This window comes from Lactuca sativa, chromosome 1, assembly GCF_002870075.4.
Source record: "Lactuca sativa cultivar Salinas chromosome 1, Lsat_Salinas_v11, whole genome shotgun sequence".
Classification (NCBI taxonomy): domain Eukaryota; kingdom Viridiplantae; phylum Streptophyta; class Magnoliopsida; order Asterales; family Asteraceae; genus Lactuca; species Lactuca sativa.
Window position 1 is genome coordinate 242,246,369 of NC_056623.2, and position 22,992 is coordinate 242,269,360.

The 22,992-nt window shown below is 43.5% G+C and overlaps 1 long non-coding RNA gene across 1 annotated transcript; it reads right to left on the minus strand.

Annotated features, from left to right (window-relative positions):
* Window positions 1-19,230: 19,230 nt before the first annotated feature.
* Window positions 19,231-22,103, minus strand: LOC111882355 (uncharacterized). The gene is made up of 3 exons (XR_002847145.3): window positions 21,823-22,103; window positions 21,528-21,672; window positions 19,231-19,751 (listed from the first exon to the last, which is right to left on the minus strand). It is a non-coding gene; the product is annotated as an uncharacterized LOC111882355 (long non-coding RNA).
* Window positions 22,104-22,992: the final 889 nt, after the last annotated feature.

The window sequence follows — 22,992 nt, forward strand, 5'->3', positions numbered from 1 at the left end:
AGTCCTAGTCCAAAATGGACCTAAACAAGAACTTCTAGGGTTTCCAATTGTTTAACGACTATTTGTAGTATTTGTATGATATATTTGATTGAAGTTTTTGATGTCATAATAATAAATATCACACATGCTCTTAAGTTCTTGATTCAACATTTACTTGAACATAGTGATTACAAGACACAGAATTCCTAGTTGTGACAAATGGGAAGGAGCCGGCGGTGTAGCAGTGCATCACACACATGATTTCTGCATGGAGTTTTCTGGGATTGTACTCTGATTTTTATTACGTTCGATGATATGGTTTTCAGACACGTTGTTATGGTTTTAATAAATTGATATGACGTTGGCAATGTTTGGTAAATTATGTTATGAATTACTTAATTAAAAATGAAATTTTTGGCCTCAATTTTTGGTATGTTACAAGTTGGTATTAGAGTCTTGGTTTGAGGGATTCGGACACACCCTCGGGGGTGTCTGGACTCAAACCGAGGGACTAAAAGATTTTTTTAAAGGAAAACAGTTTCTAAAATTTTAGGTTAAGAAATTTTGAGAACAGACAAAGTGTGTGATGCATGTGACCGGCCGAGCTCAAGTAAGTTTTCCCCAAGATACCCATACCTGTTATGTTATGTGTATGATTCTTAATTCTGAGAACTACATGCTAGATTAGGGCTAGGGATCTAGAAGGATGCCTTGTATGCCTGATATATGATTCTGAGAACTGCATGCTAGAGTAGGGATAAGGATCTAGAGGATGCCTTGAATGCCTGTTGTATGAGCTGTATGCTAGGACTGTTTAGTCAGCGGTAGGATAGCCTGATTAGGTTATGCCTGATGTGGTTACTCGATGCACGAATGTTCTTTCTTTGTGCTTAAGGGGCCCTAGCTAACTTTAACTAACAAGTGGGCGAATATGTAACATTATTCACAAGCTAGTTAGGGAAGGGAAGTAGGGACTCCTAGTGCAGCTGATGGCGGAGAGTAGGTCGGAGAGTGCCCTAGGAAAGCCTAGGATGAGATTAGTAGGAAAGGGTATCAGTAAAGGGACTTGGTGAAGTTGAAGCAATCCTTGAGGAAAGTACGGATAAATGTGGAAGGTAGTATAGTCCCGTACTACTAGAAGCAAAGGATCCGTACTCGAGTCAAGGAGGCCCGAGATGGAACCAAGCAACTTGGAGAGTGCGTGAGACCTCTCGGGGGTATGAATGATCCTGACGTTTATGTGCTTATTTTTAGTATGGCGATCACACGACATGGAGCAGGAGGATCAGGTTCAAGATCAGGATCAGGATCAGGATCAGGCTCGGGTACAGGATCCGGGCAAGTTGATGACGGGCTACGCGAGTTCATCGTGTCTGAGATCACGAGAGGTATCCTTGATGCGACCCCGATCATTTTTGGGTCGATCAAGGAGGGGATTATTGAACTGATGGAGGATCGCCTTCGGGCATTCAGGCGTGATTTGGCATCTAGCCAGGCGGGTACACACACACTGTCCTTCAAGGACTTCCGCGGGAGTGGTGCGCCGGATTTTCACAGGGTGAAGGACCCCATTGCTGCCTGGAGATGGATCACAGACATTGATTTTGTGTAGTTGACGAGCTTCTGCCCGGAAGGGTCGAAGGTCCTCTCTGCTGCGGGATGTCTGAGGGATAGAGCCAGAGATTGGTAGGAGTTAGTTGGTGATTCGTTGGGAGCCCCAGCCGTCAAGGCTATGAATTGGTTAGATTTCGTGACCAGATTCAGGGCTGAGTTTGCACCAGCTGTGGAGCTTCAGCAGCTGGCCATGGAGTTTTTGGATATGAGACAGACTATGGAGATTGTGGCGGAGATCACCACCAAGTTCCGAGAGAGAGAGAGAGAGAGAGAGAGAGAGAGAGAGAGCATTGTTGGTACCCCAGTATGCGGGGGATGAGGAGATGCGGAAGACCCGCTATCATGATATGTTGAGAGCCGACATTCGGAAGCATGTCAGCTATTCGGCCTGCCCGACCCTGGAGTCCATGATTGTCAGGACCCGGGAGAGGGAGATTGATTTAGAGCACCTCAGGAAGAGGAAGTCAGAGACTGCGTAGGTTGCAGGGGTTTCGGGGAAGAAACCCAAGGGATTCGACGCGAGGTCGAAGGGCCAGCAGGGGCGGGACCACTGTGGAAAGTGCGGTCGGTCACATGAGGGGGATTGCCACACCGGGCCAGGTTTCGGCTGCTATAAGTGCGGCCAGATTGTACATTTTGGCAGGGATTGTACTTCCCCTGCTCCTACGGTTCAGATATCAAACCTGATTTTCTTTGCCAACTGCCCTAGATTAATAGCAGCGACAGCAGCAGCGTTGACCCCAGCGTCGGCACGGGTGACGGATGGCGGAAGGCCAAGTGTAACGCTCTAAAAATTTCAACCAATTTAAACTTTTCAAAAACAACCCACATTCATTAAGTTATTACAAAAAGGTTTTCAATACTTTTATTATCAGAGTATTTCCCCAGAACCATATCATAAAACATAAACATGAGGAGCGGTACGATCACGCCTTTGCCTTGCCACGGTCTCCTGAAGTACCTGAAACATTAAACAACAACTGTAAGCCCGAAAGCTTAGTGAGATACCCCCAAAATACCAACCACAATACCTTCCACACATAATATCATAACCAGAATAGAACAGCCATGCACTTCGGGTCTACTGTGTGACTGGTCCGTCGCACCGGCCTAAAGTCCACTTGGTCCACCCTCCGAGTCTAGTGTCACACCCCGAAACCTAAGGCGGAAACGTTCCAGGGCGGAGGACATCATGTATATCGCAACCAATGTACATAGTAAGCATAGTAACATAAAACAATACATTACATAGAATTATTACATTTGTTCGAAATCAAAGTGTTACAAGTGTCATACATACATACATATATATATATATATATATATATATATATATATATATATATATATATATATATATATATATATATATATATATATATATATATATATATCATATGAACAAAAGTTAAGACGAGTCTGATAAGCGCTCCGACTTCTCCAAAAGATCGCGGGAACCTGTCTAATATGGACCTGAGAATACAAGTAGTTTGAAAATCAGCATAAAGATGGTGAGTTCATAAGAGATTTGTTTTCTGAAAATGTACAAGTTTCCTTTGGTTTTCCGAAAAAGTTTATTATGCAAGAAAATCCCATATTTTCTTATAAGTTTAGTTTAGTTATCCATTAGTTACACGGTCTAGTTAAGAACAGTTTGTTATCCCAGGAAAAACCTTTATTTTCCTAAAAGTAAAGTTCAGTTATTGAATCCAAATGTAATGTACAAGTATCTTACATACTTGTTGTATTAACTAGGTATTCTGATGTCCTAGATATCCTACACTCGAATGAATCCAAAGGTGTGCTTTCATATTCGTATTTGTATTCGTATTCGTATTCGTATTCGTATTCCTATTCCTATTCATATTCCTATTCGTATTCGTATTCGTATTCGTATTCGTATTCGTATTCGTATTCATATTCGTATTCGTATTCGTATTCGTATTCGTATTCGTATTCCTATTCGTATTCGTATTCGTGTTCGTATTCGTATTCATATTCGTATTCGTATTCGTATTCGTATTCGTATTCGTATTCGTATTCATATTCCTATTCCTATTCGTATTTGTATTCGTATTCGTATGCGTATTTGTATTCGTATTCGTATTCGTATTTGTATTCGTATTCATATTCGTATTCGTATTCGTATTCGTATTCATATTCCTATTCCTATTCCTATTCCTATTCCTATTCCTATTCCTTTTCCTATTCGTATTCGTATTCATATTCGTATTCGTATTCGTATTCGTATTCGTATTCGTATTCCTATTCCTATTCCTATTCCTATTCCTATTCCTATTCCTATTCCTATTCGTATTGGTATTGGTATTGGTATTGGTATTCCTATTCCTATTCCTATTCGTATTCGTATTCCTATTCGTATTCGTATTCGTATTCGTATTCGTATTCGCTCTGTTCCTAGTTGTACTTTCGTATTCGCTCTGTTTCTAACTGTACTTTCGTATCTACGGGGATTTATGTCAAGAACATTTTAATGCTTTAAGATTCATGCTTTTAACAACAATTATATGGAAATTCATTTGTGAAATATAGCATTTTAAAAACAAGCTTCACAAATAACATGACATTTACTCTGCAAGTTGAACGATTGGTTAATACAGTTTTCCGTGTTAAAAGCATATGAAATATGAAATAGATCAAATAAAATCATAAGTTTGAGTACAAGATTTCCTTGTACTTTTGCTTGTATTCCCCCCTAAAAACATTTGAAAAACACGGAAAAAGAGTAGGGGTATGAACTCACCAACTGAAGAATGTACTTGATTGGATGCTAAACATTAGTTCGGGGCTTGAAAAAGCACGAGGTTCCTATGTAATATGAAATTATACACAATTGTATCTAATTAGACTTTGAACCACTAATTAGATAAGATTATACACTCCAAGATGCGAAAACACTTCAAAATAAGTGTTGGGAGTGACCCGGGTGACATCTAGGGACGTATATGGCTTGGATATGGAGTTTACTCTTCAAGACTAAACTCATAAGAGAGTTTACAGCCCTAATGACCCACTCCCCATGAGTTTACGGCCGTAAACTCATGGTGGGGTGTTCTAGGGTGCTAAATGGCCTTATATCACTTAGGAAAATTAGCTAAGATCAAATCTAGGGTATAGGAATGGGTTAAACCCATATATGGACCATTTAATGGAGTTTACGATAGTAAACTAAGAGTTTACGGCTGTAAACTCCCCCACACACCTTCCTTTGATGTTATGGTGGTCCTAGGTCATTTACAAGTGTTTCTAAGTCATTATACAAGCCTTGGGATGAGTTTAAGGCACCATTTGACTAAGTTTTAGGAGTTTACGGCCTAAGAAACCATTCTTGGGGGGGTTTACGGCCGTAAGCTCCTTTGGGGGTGGTTTTAGCATGTTTAAGGCCCTTAACTTGATTGTGGTTGCTTCTAGATTTTATTCTAAGGCTCATGAGGTGTGTAAGTGGCATTTTAACACCTTAAAATGAGTTTACTCCCCATGAATTGGTGTTTATGGTCCAAGCATATGCTTGGGACGTAAACTCAAGTTTGTCCCATTTGAGTATGTTTTGGTGCATCTCTTGAAGGATTATAAGGTTCTATACTCTTATGGAAGCTTTTTGGAGGTGTTTAGGGGCAAACTAACACCTTAAATGATGTTTATGGTCCATGAATGAGGGTTTACGGTCCAAGCATGTTCTTGGACCGTAAACTCAAGTTTACTCCCCAAAAGGTAAGATTTTGGTGTTCAAATCTTGTACATGCAAGTCCTTTAGCCTTATCTAAGCACTAGAAGTGATTTGGAAGGGTTTTGGGGCTCCAAAACCCCATTTATAGGTGTTCACGGTTTGGGGAGGTTCCTAGACTGTAAACACAGTCTTTGGTCCTATTTCATGATTTAAACACGAATTTGCAGGCTAAAGATGTTATACTATGAGCTAGGATAGTTACGTTACCGATTTGGAGCTTGATTTGGATGATTTTGGCTCAATTTCGAGTTTTAGAGAGAGTAGAGAGAGAAAGTAGAGAGAGAGTGGAAAAGGCTTCAAATGAGGCTCTTTCAACTTTATATATGCTTAAAGTTTGGGACACGATGGAATACTACTCGATACTGATGTTAGACGGGGATTTTGGTCGTACCCGATTTAATTGTTTTATAACTCGACGGAATAAAACTAAAATTTTTCCAAATAATAATTTGGGGCGTTTTCATGAGTTTCTAATGTGTTTGGACAATTATTAAGTCATAAAAGCAAACTCAAAATTAATGAATTAATTTAGAAACGAAACGGAAACAATTCAAGACGACGAATTTTTAATGACGGAACGGGTTACAATGACGGAACGAACTTCGGGTTGTCACATCTAGCCATATACATCGAGTCTACAGTGTGATTGGACTGCCTGCACCGGGCCTTCAATCCACCTGGTCCACTCTCTGAGTCTACAGTATGACTGGTCCACCCGCATCGGGCCTTCAGTCGGCCTGGTCCACTCTCCGAGCCTCGGCACGTCTGGTCCGCCCTCTTGGGGCCTACAGTCTATCCCGACCGCTCGTTGGGCCTTCGGGACAACCAGTCCGCCCTGGGTATGTTGGCCTACAGCACAAGGCAGGACCCGCCTCAACCCAACCCCAGTCCAACAACCATGTGCACATAAACATATAATCGTATATCAATTCACAACTAATCAAACCGATCTTAGCAGATCACACACATAGCACATCCCTACCAGGATTCTGACCTAACCAGTCACTAGCATAACATCATCCTATAAACCAGGATACCGACCCTAAACAGGTCTCTAACATATACCATCCTAACTACCAGGATGCAAACATAACAAAGCAATAACATAACAACAACTACACGGATTTCCATCCGATAAAGGGCCGGCCTTGGTGCCTTAGACCCTGTTGATATAGTGAGGATAACTCACCTCGCAACTGCTAACTGAAAAGATAAGATCACGCTGCTCCAATCTCCGACACGAACTCCACCATTGATTAATACCAAATGACTAAACTCAATAAATACCAATAATTACCAAATTACCCCTGGAAGTCAAACTGGTCAACTCTTGGTCAAAGTCAAAGTCCTCAGTCAAAGTCAACCCTCCTGACTGACTCTGCTCGCCAAGTCAACCCGCTGACTCGTCGAGTCCCCATGCTCTAAAAGCTCCCATATCGCGACTCAACTCGCCAAGTCATCCCTCGACTCGCCGATTCACCGTTCAACCCGGAAGGTTAGGACTCCTCGACCAGACTCACCGAGTCCAAGAACAGACTCGCCGAGTCCAGGACAACATTCAACAGACTCGCCGAGTTGTTCTTCCAACTCGTCGAGTTCCTGCCTACCTTCATCCAACTCGGCGAGTCCACCCATGCGACTCGCCGAGTATCTCCAGCTCTTAACCCATGCAGTGGCTTTCTAAGCCATGTTAGGGCTCAAATCCATAGATCTATCCTTCTACAAGCTATCCCTCATGTAAAGTTGCAAACTTTACGTGATATCAAGGAGATATAAACTCAAAACACACTAGGGCTTGGGTTTTAGGCAAAAGGGGCTTCACCAATTATCCAAGGACTGAAACTTTATGAACTTAGGACTCAAAAGAGGTTCAGATCTGAATTTTCAGCTTCAGATCTAGCTTCTATAACAATTTCCCCCAACCAAGGAAAACCCTAGCCTCCACATATGAATGATTCTAGAAGAAAAGGTCAAGGTAACAACTTAATACCTCACAAATGTGTCCCAAACTGGAGTGGGTTCTGGATCCACACGAAATCCTTGATGGTTGCCTCTTGCTCTTCAAGTATCCTCTGCCAAATTCACTCCGCAAAGCTCCAAACACTCTCCATGCTCTCACTCACGGCTTTTAGGGTTTCTGGGACTCAAAAGGAATGTAAGGAGGCTGAAGAGAGGGTATTATGTTCTTTATATATGGCACAAACTCTGGATTAGGGTTTTTCTCATTCCAGCACCAACTTGCCGAGTCCAGCCTCCGACTCCCCGAGTTGGTCACTTAACGCGTGACCAAAGTCACGACTCGACTCGCCGAGTCTATCCATCGACTCACCGAGTCGGACTTCCTTATTTACACTAAGAACCCTGAACTTGCACTTCTGAACTCGGGGTGTTACAATTCTCCCCCACTTAAATTAGGCTTCGTCCTCGAAGCCTGCTGCAGCACACAATTCCCGATAATACTCCTACAATGCACCTCCCGATATCGACCGACCCAGGTTCCTCCGATCGCTGCTATCGAACCTCTATAAAGTCGAACTCTTCTTTCCCAAAGCTTCGACAACTGATTCAAGCCGGCCACCGCCTTCTTTCTCTGATAACAACCCTCATTAACCAATGATCACCCGATGATACTTTCATCACCTCAAATCACAACAATCACTTGATCCTTACAATGCTAGACAACACCCTGGACCACCAGATCCTGACCCGGTACCAAGCTGCTACCCCTTTACTAAATTGGCATCTCCTTTATCGAATTCACTTATGGGACTTATCCTGCTTTCCTTTCCGAATCCAACTTATTTCTTTCTGATTTGACAGGATGACACATCCTTCAGCTCATGAGCTCCCCCTTGCAATCACATATGCATGTTGAACCTACTCTAACATCCTCGAGGTGGAAAACCCAACACACTGACGATACCTCCAGGCATCCCTGGGATGAATTACGACTACATACATCACCTCCTGATCACAACCATACATAAAATCCAAGGCTCCATCCTTGCATCCCTTCCGAACTCATCTGGTTCTATACCACCGAAAATTCATCCGCAACCTCAACAGACACCCAACCTGGATGTGTTCCCATACCACTGGTACCATCCCAGTACTTACTACTAATAGCTGAAGTACTGCCGGTAATCCACTTACTCCACTTCCTCCTCTTTTGGAGTACCCACGCTCCTTCCGGAGCTACATGGCTTTCCTTTCCAGGAAATCCACTCAACAACCCTTACTGCACCTGCATGTGCCACTAAGCTAAACTTCACTCTACATTATCCATGTAGAGAAACTGCTATTCTCGAACTTCCATAAACCCTGAATATGCTCTCAAGGACTCTCGGGTCCATGCACTGCCTTCCACTAATATGATCAATACTTGGGGCCAGACCATATCAATTATCATCCCATGGTGACGCCTCTTTTTTTGCACCCTCCTCGAACCGATCCACTAACACATACAGAGTCGTCACCATGGATGGACCGCCTTACTAGGCCTTCAACCTATCTGGACCACTCTCGGAACCTTCAACATGTATGGACCACCCTCCTGGGCCTTCAGCCTGTCTGGACTGTTTCCCGAGCCTTCGGCCTGACTGGTATGCCTATAGGCCTTCAATCTGTCCGGACTGCTCGAAACTGTCTTACGTCACCTTGAACCATTCCTTCCTGAATTCTCTCCCGTACATACTGTTCTAGCCCACTTGGGGTTCCGAACTCTAACTCCATTCCTTATACTCGATTCCCGGCCTATCCCTAGGCCCAACCTTGGTCTGTATCCCGCCCTAATCGTCTGCCACTTACTCATACCAGCCCACACTCTTGGCTGACTGAAACACTACTGAATCCCAAACAGGTAATCAACCTTAAATACTTGTCGATCCTCCGGAGAATTTTCCAATTCTCCCCACTTAGAGCGCTGACCACCAACCACCGGTGACCCAGCCGACATCACTTAAACACTCTTACTCAACAGATTCTCTTATACTTGAACTGATTCTAAACAAGCAACCTCCACAAAACCACATTCCGGCATCGTGCATCTCGAACTCTAAGGGAGTTCGACTGCCCGCTGAACACTTCTCAAAACACAATTGCTATACCCGACAACAAGACCATACAACCAAATTCTGACCATCAATTCCTTGGATGCTAACTGTTTTCAATCCCCTAATTACCGACCCCTCAACAATACCATAACCCGAAAGATCGAACGAATACAATAACATGAATTATGCGAACGAGTCTAGCAGATATAATACTCCTTAACAACTATAAGATAACAAGATATCAAGAAGGAAACATACCCACAGCTGTATCTGGCTCTGCTCTGACCTCCTCTGCTATAAGCTGAAAAGCACGCCCCTAAGCCCTCGGGGGCTCTGCTCCACCCTGACCTCCACCCGTAATCCTCAAAATGGTCGGTGCTGGAGCCTGCACCGGTCCTACAGTAAGCTGCGGACAGTTGGCCCTCATATGACCAACCTGATGGCACTGATAACAAATCCTCATATCCTGAATTGGGGCTGACTGACGGCAATACCTCGCGTAATGCCCCTCCCTCCCACACTCACGGCACGCACCATCGGACCTACAAACTCCGGTGTGACCCTTCCCACACTTCCCACAAGTGCGGCTGCCCTGTTCTCCAAGCCTGGGATCAACTGTCTTGGACCATTTCAGCACCAGCTGCGACTGCACCGTGGCCTGCCTCTGCTCTCTCAACTTCAACTCAATCTCCAACTCACGCCACCGAGCGGCCTCCTGCAACTCTAACAAGGTATCACATCTCTGTGTGGACATAAACTGCCTGATGTCCCTCTTGAGCATACTCAGATGTCGGGACATCTGAGCCTGCTCTGAAGCAAACTCCAGGCAAAACATCGCCATTTCCGTGAACATCTTGATGATCTCCATCACCGACTCAGAATCCTACTTCAGCTCCAAAAACTCCTGAGCCAATCTCTCCCGCTCCACCCAAGGAACATAACGAGTGCTGAACATGTCTCGGAACTGATCCCAAGTAACCGCAGCCCGCTACGCATCAGAATATGACCCCGTAGCCAATCTCCACCAATCCTTCGCCCCGAGCCTTAACAGGTTCAGAGCACACCTCACCCTCTGATCAGCAGGGCATGAGCACGTGAAGAAACATCCCTCCACATCTGACAACCATCTCATAGCAACAATCGGATCCTGAACTCCATCAAAAGTACGGGGCTTCGTATTATCGAAATCCCGATACTGAAAACTTCTACTGGCTCCTCCCCCTGCCGCTGCTACAGCCGCAGTAGCCGCCGCGGCAGCCGTCTCTATAAGAGCTGCATAGCGCTCATCAAAGTACTCAACCATAGTGGTCTTGATTGACCCAAACAGTTCCGACAACTCGGACCGGAGCATAGCAGCAACCTCATCATGCAGGATCTCACGAATCCTATCATCCAACTCATCTGTGCTCATCTGACCGATGACCTCGGGTGGCACCGATCCACCCTGACCGCCCACTCCTGCTCCCAATCCTGACCCATATCTGCTCCCAACATGCCTCGTAACCACTATACTGAAAACACCGCAAAACATCCGATAATTCCCACTAACCCGGGAACCAACACCTGACCCAACCCTAGGGGTTATGGCTTCCTTGATACGCGTATGGGTCCTATGCTTTTAGTAGTACGGGACCATACTACCTTCCACACCTACCCATATTTATATCAAGTATCACCAGAACACCCTAGAGATGAACATACATAACAAGTAATCAACTCTCACCCCTAGAGGAACACTGGAAATCTCATATAGAAAGAAACCCTAGGCTATTAGGCATCATAAATCAGGCAACTCTATCTTGCAATTCCTGAAGATCCCTAGCCTAGTACTAGCATGCTGTTCTAACATATCACATAATCAAATAACTTGTATGGTATTTTGGGGTTTCTTAGTGGCTCTGGCTGATTGTACCTCCACGTCCTCCTTTACTCATTTTTGAAAACCATTTTAAATTCTCTTTTGAAAACTCTCCTTGATTTGAGACTGGATTCACACGAATGTTCCTCCAATTCACTCAAACCAAGGCTCTGATACCAACTTGTAACGCTCTAAAAATTTCAACCAATTTAAACTTTTCAAATACAACCCACATTCATTAAGTTATTACAAAAAGGTTTTCAATACTTTTATTATCATATTATTTCCCCAGAACCATATCATAAAACATAAACATGAGGAGCGGTACGATCACACCTTTGCCTTGCCACGGTCTCCTGAAGTACCTGAAACATTAAACCACAACTGTACCCCCGAAATCTTAGTGAGATACCCCCAAAATACCAACCACAATACCATACACACATAATATCATAACCAGAACTGCACAACCATGCACTTCGGTTCTACTGTGTGACTGGTCCGCCGCACCGGCCTACAGTGCACCTAGTCCACCCTCAGAGTCTAGCCATATACATCGAGTCTATAGTGTGATTGGTCTGCCCGCACCGGGCCTTCAATCCACCTAGTCCACTCTCTGAGTCTACAGTATGACTGGTCCGCCCCGCACCGGGCCTTCAGTCGGCCTGGTCCACTCTCCGAGCCTCGGCACGTCTGGTCCGCCCTCCTGGGGCCTATAGTCTTTCCGGACCGCTCGCTGGGCCTTCGGGACAACCAGTCCGCCCTGGGTATGTTGGCCTACAGCACAAAGCAGGACCCGCCTCAACCCAACCCCAGTCCAACAACCATGTGCACATAAACATATAATCATATATCAATTCATAACAAATCAAACCGATCTTAGCATATCACATACATAGCACATCCTTACCAGGATTCCGACCTAACCGGTCACTAGCATAGCATCATCCTATAAACCAGGATACCGACCCTAACTAGGTCTCTAACATATACCATCCTAACTACCAGGATGCAAACATAACAAAGCAATAACATAACAACAACTACCCGAATTTCCATCCGATAAAGGACCGACCTTGTTGCCTTAGACCCTGTTGATATAGTGAGGATAACTCACCTCGCAACTGTTGACTGAAAAGATAAGATCACACTTCTCCAATCTCCGAAACGAACTCCACCACTGATCAATACCAAGTGACTGAACTCAATAAATACCAATAATTACCAAAATACCCCTGGAAGTCAAACTGGTTAACTCTTGGTCAAAGTCAAAGTCCTCAGTCAAAGTCAACCCTCCTGACTGACTCTACTTGTCGAGTCAACCCGCTGACTCGTCGAGTCTCCAAGCTCTGAAAGCTCCCATATCGCGACTCAACTCGCCGAGTCATCCCTCGACTCGCCAATTCACCGTTCAACCCGGAAGGTTAGGACTCGTCGACCAGACTCGTCGAGTTCAAGAATAGACTTGCCGAGTCAAGGACAACATTCAATAGACTCGCCGAGTTGTTCTTCCAAATCGTCGAGTTCCTGCCTACCTTCATCCAACTCGCCGAGTATCTACAGCTCTTAACCCATGCAGTGGCTTTCTAAGCCATGTTGGGGCTCAAATCCATAGATCTATCCTTCTACAAGCTATCCCTCATGTAAAGTTGCAAACTTTACGTAATATCAAGGAGATATAAACTCAAAACACACTAGGGCTTGGTTTTTAGGCAGAAGGGGCTTCACCAATCATCCAAGGACTGAAGCTTTATGAACTTAGGACTCAAAAGAGGTTCATATCTGAAGTTTCAGCTTCAGATCTAGCTTCTATAACAATTTCCCCCAACCAAGGAAAACCCTAGCCTCCACATATGAATGATTCTAGAAGAAAAGGTCAAGGTAACAGCTTAATACCTCACAAATGTGTCCCAAATTGGAGTGGGTTCTGGATCCACACGAAATCCTTGTTGGTTGCCTCTTGCTCTTCAAGTCTCCTCCACCAAATTCACACCTCAAAGCTCCAAACACTCTCCAGGCTCTCACTCATGGCTTTTAGGGTTTCTGGGACTCAAAGGGAATGTAAGGAGGCTGAAGAGAGGGTATTATGTTCTTTATATATGGCACAAACTCCATATTAGGGTTTTTCTCATTCCAGCACCAACTCGCTGAGTCCAGCCTCCGACTCCCCGAGTTGGTCACTTAACGCGTGACCAAAGTCGTGACTCGACTCGCCGAGTCTATCCATCAACTCGCCGAGTCGGCCTTCCTTATTTACAATAAGAACCATGAACTTGCACTTTTGAACTCGGGGTGTTACACCAAGGTAGAGGCTCCAATGGTGTGGAGCCGAGCATTTCAGCTGACAGCCGAGGAGGCATGCGCTGCACCCGATGTGGTGACGGGTAGGATTTCGTTCTTATGCCTTTATGTTCTGTCGCTGCGATTTTACTATGTTTTGTATGTGCTTTGTTTAGGATCGTTCCATGTGAAAGGTATCCCAGTTCAGGTATTGTTTGATTCTGGTGCTACCCGATCATTTGTCTCTCTTGTGCTTAGCAAGAAGTTCCCTGAGTCTTCGGGCATGCTGGATTGCCCTTTGGAGGTCGAGCTTGCGGACGACCGGTTAGTGTGAGCATTAGAGGTCTACTAGGACTGTATTTTGATACTGTTCGAGGAGCGTTACTTGGTAGACTTAGTTCTCATACCTTTGCAGGGGAACAAGGTTATTATTGGTATTAATTGGCTAAGCCCCAATAGGGAAGTGATCGACTGCGCGCAGCAGTTGGTGCGGATCAGGACCCCAAGTGGGGGAGAGCTGGTGATTTAGGGTGAGAGGCCACAGCGAGGACCAAATTTATGTTCAGCAGTGAGAGCTATACGCTACCTTCAGCAGGGTTGCGCGGGATTCGTTGCCTATGTTATGGATACCCGGGAAACGAGTAAGGCGACGGTGGGCGATGTACCCGTAGTACGAGAGTTTGCGGATGTATTCCCTGAGGAGTTGCCTAGGATACCTCCGGAGAGGCAGGTACAGTTCAAGATCGACCTAGTCCCTGGTGCGGGTCCAATAGCCAAGGCACCGTATCGGTTGACTCCTCCTGAGATGCAGGAGTTGTCTACGCAGCCGCAAGAGCTGTTATACAAGGGATTCATTAGACCGAGCAGTTCACCTTGTGAGCCCCGATTCTGTTTGTGAAGAAGAAGGAAGGGTCGCATCGGATATGTATAGACTATCAAGAGTTGAATAAGGTAACAGTGAAGAACCGTTACCCACTTTGGAGGATTTATAACCTTTTTGACCAACTTCAGGGAGCATCTTGGTTCTCCAAGATGGATCTGCGTTCAGGATATCATCAGATGAGGGTCAGAGAGGAGGATATGCAGAAGACTATGTTCGGGACGCGCTATGGCCACTATGAGTTCGTGGTGATGCCTTTCGGGCTCACCAACGCTCATTCTACGTTCATGGACCTCATGAACCGCATGTACAGACCGATGCTGGATCAGTATGTGATAGTTTTCATCGATGACATCTTGGTTTATTCCAAGACTCGAGAGCTGCATGAGGAGAACTTGCGAGAAGTTTTGGATACATTGAAGAGAGAGAAATTGTATGCTAAGTTCTCCAAGTGTGAGTTTCTGGTTCCACGAGGTGCAGTTTCGTGGGCACCTTGTCAACCAGAACGAGATTTCGGTTGACCCGGCCAATGTGGAGGCTGTGATGGGGTGGGAGGTTCCGAGGTCTCCATCTGAGATTCGGAGCTTCCTGGGACTGGCAGGCTACTATCAGAGGTTCATTAAGGACTTTTCCAAGATAGTCGTTCCCCTGACCCGGTTAACGAGGAAAGTCGTGGTCATTCGCTGGGGGCCTGAGCAGCATGCCACATTTGAGACATTGAGACAGAGATTATGCGAGGTGCCAATCTTAGCCCTGCCAGAGGGCATGGAGGACTTTGTGGTATACTGCGATGCGTCCATCTCAGGCTTGGGCACAGTATTGATGCAGAGGGGGCATGTTATAGCTTACACTTCAAGGCAGTTGAAGCCTCACGAGGCAAATTACCCGACGCATGATTTGGAGCTGGGGGCTGTTGTTTTCGCCCTCAAGATTTTGCGTCATTTCCTCTATGGGGTTCGTTGTACCATTTACATGGACCATAAGAGCCTGCAGTATCTCATGGACCAGCCAAATCTGAATATGAGGTAGCATCGGTGGCTTGATGTGGTAAAGGATTATGATTATGAGATCCTCTACCACCCGAGGAAGGCCAATGTCGTGGCCGATGTGCTTAGCTGCAAGGCAGCGCCGATCAGGGACATCTGTCTGAGGATGACAGTTGTAACTCCATTGTTGGAGCAGATTCGGGAGGCCTAGCAGGAGGCCATGAACGAGGAACATCGGAAGAGTGAGAGAATTGTGGGTCAGGTTTCCTCCTTCGACTATGATAGCCAGGGATTGTTGACTCGTCACTGTAGGGTGTGGGTCCCGTATCATGGGGGTGTGTGCCAGGTACTGATGGTAGAGACGCACAAATCCAAGTTCTCCATCCATCCGGGTGCAACAAAGATGTATAGGGATCTTCGTCTCGATTATTAGTGGCCCTGTATGAATAGGGTTGTATATTGGTTTGTGGAAAGGTGCCTGACCTGCAGGGAGGTGAAGGCTGAGCACCAGAGACCTCACGACAAGGTCCAGCCGTTGGACATCCCGCTATGGAAGTGGGAGGATATTGCAATGGACTTCATCACGAAGCTTCCTAGGACCGTGCGAGGGGTGGATTCGATATGGGTCATCGTTGATCGATTGAGGAAGAGAACCCATTTTATTCCGATTCAGGAGAGTATTTCGGCCGAAAAGTTGGCCGACATCTACATCCGGGTGGTAGTGGCGCAGCACGGGGTGCTAGTTTCGGTGATTTCAGACAGGGACATACGGTTCACTTCTAGGTTTTGGAAGAATTTTCATGATGAGCTGGGTACTTGACTGCATTTTAGCACCTCCTTTCACCCGCAGACGGATGGTCATAGCGAACGGACCATCCAGACTCTGGAGCATATGTTGTGGGCATGTGTTTTAGACTTTGGAGGTAGTTGAGATACTTACCTTCCATTGCCTGAGCTCTCCTATAACAATAGTTATCATGCGAGTATCGACCGTCCTCCCTTCGAAATGTTGTGTGGGAGGAAGTGCAGGACCCCGATATGCTGGGGAGAGGTTGGGCAAAGAGTCATGGAGAGTACCAAAGTAGTACTCAAGACTACAGAGAAGATCCACCAGGTTAGGAGCAGGCTTCAGACTACTCAGAGTCGGTAGAAAAGCTATGCCGACAAGCGACGGTCAGACCCGGAGTTCTAGGTTGGGGATATGTACCGCTGAAGGTGTCGCCATGGAAGGGTGTCATTCGATTCAGGAAGCGGGGCCAGCTGGGCCTCAGGTATATTGGACCCTTCAGGGTTATAGCCCGGGTGTGCAAGGTGGCATACATGCTAGATCTGCCAGCCGAACTCTGTCAGATTCATAGCACCTTTCATGTCTCCCAGTTACGGAAATGTTTGGTGGATGATTCAGCAGTGGTGCATTTAGAGGATATTCAGGTTGATGAAAGCTTGAACTACATCGAGCGGCCAGTGGCAATCCTTGACCGGAAGTCAAGGGATCTGAGGAACAAGAGGGTGGAACTGGTAAAGGTGCAATGGCAACACCGCAAGGGCTCGGAATGGACCTGGGAGCCGGAGGACAAGATGAGGGAGCATTACCCCGAGCTTTTTCAGGATCAAGCTGCAGACTTCGATGACGAAGTCTAAAATAAGCGGGGGAGATTTGTAGCACCTGATTCTTGGTACACATTTAATTTAAATATTTATGTATTTTCTCTGGGACTCGACGAGTTGGTGGCCCATCTCGTCGAGTAGGGTCGTGATCATCGAGCATTTTAAGTGACCTACTTGACGAGTCGGGAGACTGACTCGGCGAGTAGGTGTTGTATGAGGGAAACCCTAAATCTAAGGGTTTGCACCCTATTTAAACGACTTAACTCAGCCTCCCTCATCCCTCTCTCTCCCAAGAAGCTGTATATCGAAACCCTAGCCGTTTTGTGTGATCTAAGGCCATTTTGGTGCTTTTGGTTGGCTTGTGAAGCTTGAAAGGAAGGAAGAAGCTTGGAAATTCGAGTTGGGGCTTGTAGATCCATAGATCTTATTCCATCTTCAGCTTAAGCAAGGTAAATGCCCCCTATTTTGGTCTTCCATTTGGTTGTTCATCTTTAGGGCTTAGATTTTGGGTGCATTTAGGGCTTCCTAAGCCATTTTCAGATTTGTAAAGTCATTCATGGGGTTCTACTTTTAGATGTGAGTCATTGGAGGGGTCTCATGGCATAAAGGTGCCAACTTTATGGCCATGAGAGCCCCATGCACATTGTAGAGCACCTTTTATGGATTTTTGAGCCAAAAACCCATGCATGTGCACCAAGTTTGGAACTTTACGTATAAAATGGACATTAGGAAGCCAAATCTATGGTTTTGATGTGTTAAGACCCACTTAAATCGGTTGTATAGTAATGGTCAAGGATGGACTCGCCATTTGTTCTTGGGACTCGATGAGTCGAGGTGTAATGACCACCAAATCCATTCTGCGAATGGACCAGTTGTTAGGGAGGGAAGTCCCGTAGATGTTTAGATGCGAAAAAGGACCTGAGAATCATGGGACTCGACGAGTGTATGAACAGACTTGGTGAGTCAAAGGCAATCTCTCAGCCTTTGAAGATTCACTAGACGAGTTGTCCATACAACTCGATGAGTCGTAGACTGGACATGTTCTTATGAGGGAGATGAACTCGCAAAGTTCAAGGAAGAACTCGGTGAGTCGGATGAAGATGGTCCCTATAGTTTGAAGGAAGAAGAACCCGTCGAGTTCTTGCTAGACTTGACGAGCGGAGTTGAGGTTTTATCGGATTAGTGGAGTGTGGACTCGGCGAGTTGGCGGGCCAACTCGACGAGTCAGGTCAACTGGATGTTGACTTTGACCAAGGTTGACTTTGTCTAATTATAGTATTGACCCTGGTTAGGGTCATATGTTCTGTTTGATGACATGAGGATTGCCATGTGGAGATTGAGGAGTTGAAGGGAGCCGACCTTCACGCCGAGGACAGTTCAGACGCTACACGACATCGAGGTGAGTTACCTTCCAGTAGGGTGGGTCTAAGGCCACAATGCTAACCCACCAACAAGGATATTTAGTAGATAATTGTCTTTGTGATAATTATCTTGGTTTGGTTATGTGACTTGGTCATGAGATATGCTTGCTTAATATGAACGCTGTGTCAGTGGTAGTGACAGGGAATAGTCTTTCCATGGCATAGGTCATTAGGACCAATGAGTAGGTCAGTACCCCGATATGCCTGACTGTATGTTTATATCTTGCTATTGTGCTAGTGGTAGGGGTGAAATAGTCCCCAGTTACTGGTTGAAAGATACCGATGGTAGTTACTGGTTGAAAGATACCGATGATAGTTACCGATTGAAAGATACCGATGGCGGATAACGGTTGAAAGATACCGATCATAGTTACCGGTTGAAAGATACCGATGGTAGTTACCGATTGAAAGATACCGATGATATTATATGGTATGCGGTATGATGGGGGAAATCACTAAGCTTTGTGCTTATAGTTTTTGGTTATGGCTTCTGGTACATCTTCGTCGAAGGGGAAGGAACCGGCGGTGTAGCAGCGCATCACACACATGATTTCCGCATGGAGTTTTCTGGGATTGTACTCTGATTTTTATTACTTTCGATGATATGGTTTTCGGACATGTTGTTATGGTTTTTATAAATTGATATGACATTGGCAATGTTTGGTAAACTATGTTATGAATTACTTAATTAAAAATGGAATTTTGGGCCTCGATTTTTGGGATGTTGTTGGGAATAAAACCGAGATAACGAATGCGGAATATCAAGAACAATCAAGAATCAATCACCACAATATGCAAGAAATCTGATAAAGGTTTTTCATGTATTGATTATGAGATGAGCGTACAGAGAAAACCCTAATCTGGTCAAAAGCTTACACCAAAAGATAACCTAATGATTATTTATAGGGAACAATAAATATCTACCATAAATATAAAATAAATGCCTAATATAAAACCAATGCCTTAGCAGAGCTCGATTAAGAACTTCTACTGTAAATGCACCGTAGGGAATCATAAAATGATTAACCCTAAAAAGGCTTCCCTAAATAACCAAATATGCCATATCAGTTTCAATATCTCAAATACTCAACAATCTCCCCCTAGATGTTGAAACTGTTGAAGATCACGATTTCCGATCTTCTTGGCATTTCTCCCGCTAAATTGTGACACTTACCAGCACATGGGGTCTTCAAAGCGAGAGAATTAGAAATAATCTTCCAAATACGAACTCCCCTTTGAATAATCATCACTGCCCCTTGAATCTTTAACAAATACCATGGAGAGAATTCGTAAAGTTAAGAAGAATCACCAACAATCTTTAAAACCTATCAGATATGATGAAATAAACCCCTTTAGAATAAACCCAAGCTTCAAAAATTAAAACCGGAAAAACAACAAAAATTAATTTTGTAGTTTTCGATTTTTAAATTTAGACAATTTAGGGGGAGAAATGCCAAGAAGATCGGAAATCGTGATCTTCATCAGTTTCAACATCTAAGGGGAGATTGTTGAGTATTTGAGATATTGAAACTGATATGGCATATTTGGTTATTTAGGGAAGCCTTTTTAGGGTTAATAATTTTATGATTCCCTACGGTGCCTTTATAGTAGAAGTTCTTAATCGAGCACTACTAAGGCATTGGTTTTATATTAGGCATTTATTTTATATTTATGGTAGATATTTATTGTTCCCTATAAATAATCATTAGGTTATCTTTTGGTGTAAGCTTTTGACCAGATTAGTGTTTTCACTGTATCTTCATCTCATAATCAATACATGAAAAACCTTTATCAGATTTCTTGCATATTGTGGCGATTGATTCTTGATTGTTCTTGATATTCCACATTCGTCATCTCGGTTTTATTCCCAACAAGTGGTATCAGAGCGGGTCTTTGAAAATCTATTGATTTTGAAGTATCGATTCTTGATTTGATGATTTTCTGCACAAGTTATTGAAGATTGTTGGTGTTTTGGCGTTTTGGAATCAAAATTCTGTTCATGTTACTGTTCATGAAGATTTAAGGTTTTATTCTACTGTTCATCATGTCATTTCCGATCCAATTCTTTATCAATTCATTATTTTTGTTGGATTGATCTGATTCGAGCCCAATTATCAAGACCAAATTCATTATGTTCCTGTTCATGGTATTTTTTGAGCCCAAATCATTATTCCTGATTGATTTATCCCTTTCTTTTGATCCAGTGCTAGCTTTTCTTTAATTTCTTGAAATTGATTATCATATCCGGATTGTATTTTCTTTTAAATCTCTTGGGATCAGTTGATTTCAAGATCATGTTTCCATCAAGAATATCAGTTCCAGTTGGAATCTTGTTTTTAGATTCAAATCGAAATCTCGATCTATTTTTTTTCTTATCAATCGACTTTCTCATTCAAATTCATATGATCAATTTAATTTAAGATTCAACTATTCGCGATTTTGTTCTATTTGTTCTGGATCGATTTATTATTTCAATTCATTGCATATTGATGTGATGATTCGTGTTATACTTGATTGAATCGTTTTGGAGATTCTATGAAAGTCAATGATTGTCGATTTGGAGATTTGTGATTATTGGTTTTAGGAAGTTTATATTGATTTTCGAATTGAATGGGATGTTTGATACGTAAATCAATCTATTTTGACCGGAAATTGTGTTATGAAAATCCAACTTTGTTGATTGGCGTTACCTGGTGTCGACAGTCAAGGCAGAAAAGTCAAAATGGGAACAAGTGTTTAACCTGTGAATGTAATCGGAAACAAGGTCTGGGAATCGTGACACATATTCGCAATTGCTTGTCAAAGCTAAAAGTCAAAATTGGAGCAAATGAACTCATCTGTAGATGTACTTGGAAACGAAGACAGTATCGGAACGAATGTGACCATGGTTATAAGATGTCTATTGGAATTGGAACAATCATTCAGAACCAATGATGAATCAGAATGAGATGAAAGAATGTTTTGGAATTGTGATGGCTCGTTTGGAACAATTGGAACGATGATTGAATCAAAATTTCTTTGGGCTGTCTTGTGACAGTGTTTCGAGATTGGAATGAAAAAGTTTTAGCTTATCGGAACTTCAAAATCAGATCTTAACTTACCACATCGCATTCTCATGTTGATTTTGTTTCCAACGGTGATTCCGATCTCAGAATTTGAACCAATATCGATCTTGGTACTAGATATCAGAATTATTATGATGAATGGACTCGGAATTGGAACTCCTTTCTTCATTCGGAAGCAAACCTGTGATTGGAATCAATGTAATCATTTGTTGATTTGAAGCGAAAGGTGATGAAATCGGGACTCAATCAGGAAGAACTTAAGTCAAACGAAAGTCAAAATTAAGCTATTGGAACTTGAGTTGGCTTTTGTATCAATGGCTTTGGAATGTACCTGGAACGAACTTGAGTTCGGTTGGTAGCTCTTGGAACGAAAGAATGGAGATTCGCCTTGGGGTAATGCTGATGAATTAGGAGCGAACCTCGAACAACGAACTTGGGTTCGCGTGTTTATGCTTGGACCAAAAGAGGAGATGAACCGAAAGTGAACCTGTGATTCGGTTTGGCTAAGGTTTCGCTTGTCATGATGTTGGATTTTGGACCGAACATGGTTTTTGCATCAACGATATTGGACCGAACTTGGTTTCGGTTGCTTATGCTCGGACCGAATGTACAAATTGTGATGGTATCGTTCCAGTCGTGTTCTTTTATCAGTCGCTTATATTGGGGATGAAGATGACTAATGTTACATTAATGGTCCCTGCAGCTTCAATGAATTGGCATTTTTGGTCTCTATTGTTTTCACAGTTTGGCTATTTTGATCCTCTTTTAGGAACTATTACAGTTAAAGGGGGAAATTGATGCAGAATTACCATTCCAGCCCCTGTCTTTCAACAAGTGACAGTTTCTGCCCAATATTCAGAAAAGTTTGCAATTTTGATGTTCGGTGAATAGTTTTGGATTTTTTAACGCACATATTTTTTCGTGAACAGAAAAATAAAGATTCCATCAAGTCTTGGCAGTTCGGAAAGTCGTTTTTCGTGATAACGACAAATTTTCATGACTTTTTCGGATTTTATACTTCATTGTATATATCATTTTGTCGCGGGGGAGCACAATAATTTTTATCCATTCAAGATCATTCTCATGACCATAAGAAGGCTTTATAATTACGTTTTTGATTATAAATTGTCACACCCCCGAACCAGACGGCGGAAACGTCCGGGGGCTGTCGTGACTCAATTGAATACCATAACATTGAATATATATGAAACATAACAACATTCGTCACCGTGCATTAATATATTACAACCAGCAGTGTTTACATTGTCATACATTGTTTACACATTACATTCCCAAAAATTTAATTGTTTGATTCATACACCAATCAACTGCAACCGTCACTGATTATGAATTTCCTTGATTCACTGGTTCCCTGAGAATACAAGTATTTTGAAAAACGTCAACATATGAAATGTTGGTGAGTTCATAAGTAGTGTTTGAAATCGAATGTTTGTATTGTTTGAAAAACCACCAGAAAATCCGATATTTTCTGAAAAGAAAA